Raw genomic sequence first — 6636 nt, 5'->3', positions numbered from 1 at the left:
ACTCACTAGGACTTCTTCTATCCTTCCTACTTTCATTATAATAATTATTCCATATATCTTCCCTACCACACTCAGTAAACTTATGCCACAATAGTTCTTGCACTCACTTCGCTCACCTTTAGTTTTGTACAGCGGTACATTGACAGCCGTTTTCCACTCTGCTGACATAGTTTCATTCATCCATGCTTTCTTACGTATCTCCAACAAGCACTTCATTCCTCTCTCTCCACTTCAGTTATTTATCTCTGCAAACACCTCAACAACCTCAGCTGCTTTCCCATTTTTCAGTAGCTTCACAGCGCTCTTCACCTCTGCGAGAGTCACGTTTCCTGGCACTACATTCCTTCTCTGCACACCGCCCAAACCAATCATGTTTACAGTGGCTAGGCTCTCTCTATTCCCATTCATCAGGCTTTCAAAATAATTTTTGCATATGGTCCTTACTTCATCACCATGGATTAATAATCTACCACCTACATCCTTCACATCTTCATATTTCTTTGTGCTTTCACTTCTACATTTCCACACCTCTTTCCAGAATAACTTCCTGTTTTCAGACTAGTGTGCATTTATTTTTCTTCCTAGATCATCATTTGTATCCTTCTTTTTCCTCTTCACTAGTCTCTTTACGTGCTTCTTGCTCTGAATATAGTCAGTTCTTATTTCAATTGAACCGTTGTCTTGTAACCGCTCTAGCCTCTTCTTCCTCTTTTCTTCCACTGCTTTCTTATCCGCTTGATCCCACCATGCCGTATCTTTCTTCTTTGTTGTTACTCACCACACCACACACCGCTTTAGCATTTCTAACTATGCAGTCCCTATATGCATTCCACAGGCTGTCCAGATCCATTTCATTCCAGTTCACTTATTTTAACTCCTCCGTTACTTTGGTCCTGTGTTCATCAGCCATTTTTTTTTATCCTCAGCTTCTCAACTTTCAGTCTTTCTCCCTGACTGCTCCTCTTCTCTCCTGGTGCACCTCACTCCTCTCAGCTTGATTTTACAGACCACAATCACATGATCTTACAGACCTCCACATCGTCCTCTCACGACCATCATATCAGAAACCATTCCCAGCATCGACCCCTCTATAAGCACGTAATCAATCAGGCTCCTTTCAGCACGATCCCCGTTCCATCTATATCATGTATATTTATGTGCATCTTTGTGTCTGAAATCCGAGTTACAAATGCACAACCTCCTTTCCTGACACATATCCCTCAATTGCTTCCCATTACCATTTTCTCCTGGTACTCCACCACAACTCATTATGTTATCCTCAGGACCAGTCCCTATTTTTTCCAATCATATTGCCCATTTCGATCACTTTATGGCTCTGAGCATTTCCTCCATTGCTTCACCCAGCTCATACGAAAACCTGTCTTTCACTTTCTCACTCCAGTCATCACACTGTGCACACGCTACAATCACAGCCAATTTCGTCTTCTAAAACTTGAACTTGACATACAAACATCTCAAGCTGACACATTTGTAATCTCTCATTCCACTCTGCCACACCTCATATCATCAACAAAGCAACTTTCTTGCATCTTCCTCGCCCATTCATGCCCGACCTCACAACATTATACCCTCCCACTTCTCCACTTCACACCCTTTCATCTTTGTTTCGCACAATGTCATCACGGCATATCTCGCACTCTTGAACACATTCACCACCTCCAACCTCTTGCTGTCCTCATTCACACCTCTCACATTCCACATGGCCATGCGAGTCTGCCCATTCGGTTGGGATCCTGGGCAGGTATTGGGCCCCGCGATGGTCTCTGAAACAACAGCTATGATGAAGTGATTTTTGATAGGAGAATCTGGCGGTCACTTAACCCGGCCAAAAACCCAGGTTATATGGGTATCACTCAGAGTAGTAAATGGTTTCCTGGGTAGAGGAAACCAAGTTTTTAAAATAACAGAGCAAAGGAAGGAAAAACGAATGAACAAAAATAATAATCCATACACCACATAACTGGTGTCCTCCACTCATAAAATATCTGTAACAGTTGGACTTGGACACCCGTAGACTGAAGTTGGGAGGGAAACAACTCCAGGGAACCGAGTTCCAGAGAGATACTGTTCAGGAAATAAAAGAATTCTCATAGGCAGAAGTTCTGTAATATGGCTGTGTGACATTCCAGTCATAAGCCTACTAGATGTCCGCACAGCACGAGGGAAGGCATGGAGAGGTGGCATAATGGACGCAACTTCATCTGAGCATTTGCCATAAAAATATCTAAAATAATGCAAGGGTGGCAACATTCCTTCTTAATCGTAGGGGAGGAAGTTTATTTATAATACTCGTAGAGGAGGTACTATTTATAATAGCAGGGTTATTAATAATTCCAACAGCTTTGTTCTGAATTTCATCTAGTTGTTTTAGCGCAACCTCTCCACATCCACTCCACAAAGGTGAGCAATATTCAAGCTGAGAGTGCACATGACGCTTATATTTTATAGCTAATTGCTCGTCAGTGAAGAAATTATGGACTTTTGTCCGTGTAGAGACCATAAGACACCTCTAAATTGAGTGAGTAGATGGTGGGCACCCCATCTACCATATATATATATATATATATATATATATATAGTTTTTCCCCACAGGACGCACCTATATGGGCAGCAGAGGACGTTGCTTGCTAGGAATTCGCGTACTCTGAATATATAAACTTATGGGAAAAATTACATATGGGTGGGACCTCCCTTCATGGGCAACCCTAAGTATTGTACTGTACAGGGAAACTATCTATGCCATATTACCTAAGATAAAGTAAACCAGCAAGATTATGGGTTTACAAAATTAACAAGGATATCACTTAAGTATACCAACAAGAATGTGGCTGCTCACCTTGACCCAAGAAGACAACAGGCTTGATGGAGGTAAGAAGGGGATCCGAGGCAGGATGAGGCACCTAGCATGCATCTCCTGCATCACCCACCACACCACCCGACACACCACCTTCCTCACCACGCTCGTCACCAGCATTTTCGACACTTTCACCACCTAATGCACTCACTTCGTTCATAAACCCTTCAAAGTCTATATCTGACACCTCAGACATCACATCATCCTCTTGATTCTCCTCTGGATATGGCTCTTCTGATGCTGTAGGGAGTGATTCCTCACTTTCTTCAAGCCGAAGGTAACGGGTGATGAGCGTTTGCTTTCGTCTGTTTACTTCCTGGTTGTGCCTCTCTGTGTAGTAGCGGCAGGTTCTGTCCAGTGAAGTCATCACCTCCTCCACTCGCAACTGAGAGCATTTGATGTCCTTGAATTTTTCTTTGAGTTTATCCAGGGCACACAGTACCCGGCTGATCTCCATCACGGACAAATTTTCACTCTCCATCACTGGTGTTGCTGGCTCTTCTGCTTTGATCTCCTGCTCTGTGTCGGCCTCATCCACTCACTTCACAACTTCTTGGGGATCCTGCTCCACTGCTGCTGAATGTAAGCCCCTTATCTCCTCCAGCATGACGGCCTGAAACCCAGGCACAGGTTGTGCAGTTGTGAGAGTGGCTGCCTCAGCAGCGGCCAGGGACTGAAGTCTGTTTCCTGGTGCAATTTCACACATGTGCGGTATGAAGAGATGCCAAGCATGGTTAATTGTTGCGGTGGTTATTTCTGTCCAAGAAGACAACAGGAAGGTGATGGCATCCTTGAGGTTGAATGACTGCCAAAAACCCATAACAGTCTTATAAGGAGTTGAAGCTGGTGGTGCGAGTGCTGTGCATGCGGGTGAAGCTGGTGGCAAGTCCAAACCATCCTCAGCGTCCATGACATCACTCTCAATGGTGTCCCAGTCAAGAATTGCCTGCAGTTCCTCAGAGCTGTCGGTATTGCTGCGGAGGTGATCGTAAAGGCGTTGGTGGTATAGCTACTTCACCGTTGCAATCAACTGGTCTTTCAGTTGGATGAGAGGTCGTTCTGGTTGGCAAAAAAACGATCTTGCATTCCTTGCTGAGGTCTGCTAGCCAGGTTGGATGAGTTGTGGCACTGTCGAAGACAAGGAGCACCTTAAGGGGATGCCAAGTTCCCGAGATTTAGCCTTGGCGTCAGGGATGAAGTGCTGCAGCAGCCACTCTGACTTGATGCTGCTCATCATCCAGCCACTGGACCTGTTGCACCAGTACACCCCCCTATCATCCATGCAGCGAAGATTCTTGTAACATCTGGGGTATGCTGCGGTATGAACCACAACAGGCCACATCTTGTGAGAGCCTGACGAGTTCACGGCGAACATGACCGTTAACCTGCTCTTGTCCATTTTTCTCCCCCAGGCCTGGCGATGATGCTCACTGATATAACTAGACTTCAGCATAGCCTTGTAGCATAGGGCCATTTCATCAGTATTGTAAATTTGGTCCCTGCTGTAGCCACCCTCGTCGATTATCCCCTTTTGGATGGCTGGATAGTTACTGGCTGCCATTTCATCCGCTGATGCACGCTCGCCAGTGAGGCAAATGTTATGTAGCTCCTTCCTCTTCAGGAACTGGCATAGCCATCTGAAGGAAGTTTTGAATGGTTTCTTGACACCAAGCTTCAGAGCTGCAGCTTTGTAGAAAATCTTGGCCTGGCCCCTGATGCAGCACCCGTTCAGTGGAAATCCTTCCTTCTCTTTCCTCAGGATGTATCTTGCCAGGTACCGCTCCATGAGAATTATTGCCCAGTTGGTCAGCCTGCTTCTCCCAAGTGCCACCATCCCATACATCTTAACAGTCTTCTTTATGGCCTCCCTGTTCGCCCATATTGTTCGTACCCTCGATTCCACCAAGCCAAGTTCCTTCCCAATGGCGGTGTTATGTTTCCCACTCTCCTTCTTAATTACTTCCATATTCATGTAATGGTTTATGCACTTCTTCTTTCTCGAGGACGGGGCAGATATCCTGGCTCACAAAACAATAGCCTCAGAGTAGACGAGAACGTAGCTGGAGCTGCCAGTGTACCCTCTGTGTGTGCGTGTTTCCTCTGCTGGGCCTCTCTCACCACCCTCCAAGAGGCACATTTGGGCATCACATGACGAGTGCGCATCATCGATGTCACAAGGTGGGCTGAGCATAGGCAACCGTTATTGCTTCTTGGGTTGCAATATCGTATGCTCGGGGTAACCCGGGATTTGGGCCATTCATCGCTGTTGTCTCACCGACAACGAGTTCAATTCACGTACAATAAAAAAATCCACTAAAATTCGGAGAAAAATAGGTCCTCACATACGATAAGGATTGCATACACTGAACTCACGTACTGCTGGGAAGGACTGTATATATATATATATATATATATATATATATATATATATATATATATATATATATATAGACAAGCCTTCGTTGATCCATGAGGAGCATAGGAGCCCGGGGCTAGGCAAGTTGGTCCTGACATTTAAGGTGAAAGTGACCAGCCTTACTCATCCCTGAGTGGCATTACTTGAGCAATACACCCCAATCATCCCTTGGATGTAAACCTTCACGGGCTTAATCTGATTAGAGTGCCGTAATTACCCATTAAACCACCAAGCACCATAATTTGGTTACATGGTTACCACCCAGCGTAGTAAATGGTTTCCTGGTGTACAGGAAATCATTGGACTTGTCACTTAGTGTAGAGTCACCCACAGGGGTGAGGAAAGAATGAAGGAAAGACAGATAGAATAGGAAGTGTAAAGTCACCTGTAGGCAGAAGGACGAGGAAAGAATGAAGTAAAAAACGACAGAAGAGGAAGGAAAGAAAGAAAGAAGGAAAGAGGAAAGGAAAGGACAGACACCCAAGAGCAGTACTATATCGAGTGAGCGGATGGTAAGCGCCCTCACTTACCAAACACACACACACACACATATATATATATATATATATATATATATATATATTTCATTCATTGCCAGACGCCATGTATCCCAAACGGGGTGGCCAAGGGCTTAGAGTTAATTGTTTTACAGGAAGGGGCACTAATCCTCCACCAACCCCACTTGACACGTAGGGATGCCAACAGCATCTGGTGTTCCCAGGCGGTCACCCATCCAGGTACTAACCAGACCCAACGCTGCTTAACTTCGCTGATCGGACGGGAAGCGGTGTACTCAACGTGGTATATATATATATATATATATATATATATATATATATATATATATATATATATATATATATTAGGGTGGAGTTTATTTTTAGACTTCTTAAAATGTTACCTTCGTACCCCTTCATTTTGTTCGAATTCATGAAAAAAAAATCATGTCAAATATCGGAGATTTTGGTGAACATTTACTGGCAGCTCAACAACACTGTTGTTCTGAATGTATCAATTAATGGTTGGCATTCTTTAATATAGTGAACCATACCACTGCACCTATGTGAAATACAGTTAGCCAAATAACAGTATCATGAATCACCATGTATGTAAGTGGCAGTCTGTAACACAGCAAGCCTGATCTACCAGAAGAACCGCCGACATGTCGTAAAAATACCCCCGCTAATACTAATACACCAGTCCTGTATGAGACAGCCCTAGCATGTATTCAGTATGGACGGTGGGTGTTAGCGCCGAAGTGGTGACATGTAAAAGGTGTGCGGTAGGTAGGAGGACTACTGGGCCTTGAAAGCAGGCTGTGAAGCCTATGCCCAGAGTCGGTCAC

At 44.6% G+C, this 6636-nt stretch overlaps 1 pseudogene; it reads right to left on the bottom strand.

Annotated features, from left to right (window-relative positions):
* Positions 1-5987: 5987 nt before the first annotated feature.
* On the bottom strand, positions 5988-6106 carry LOC145403438 (5S ribosomal RNA; annotated as a pseudogene).
* Positions 6107-6636: the final 530 nt, after the last annotated feature.

The sequence above is a fragment of the Coenobita brevimanus genome, chromosome 60 (assembly GCF_032717465.1).
Source record: "Coenobita brevimanus isolate Jiangsu-jjx chromosome 60, ASM3271746v2, whole genome shotgun sequence".
NCBI classification, from domain to species: domain Eukaryota; kingdom Metazoa; phylum Arthropoda; class Malacostraca; order Decapoda; family Coenobitidae; genus Coenobita; species Coenobita brevimanus.
This window is presented reverse-complemented; position numbering and strand designations above follow the sequence as displayed.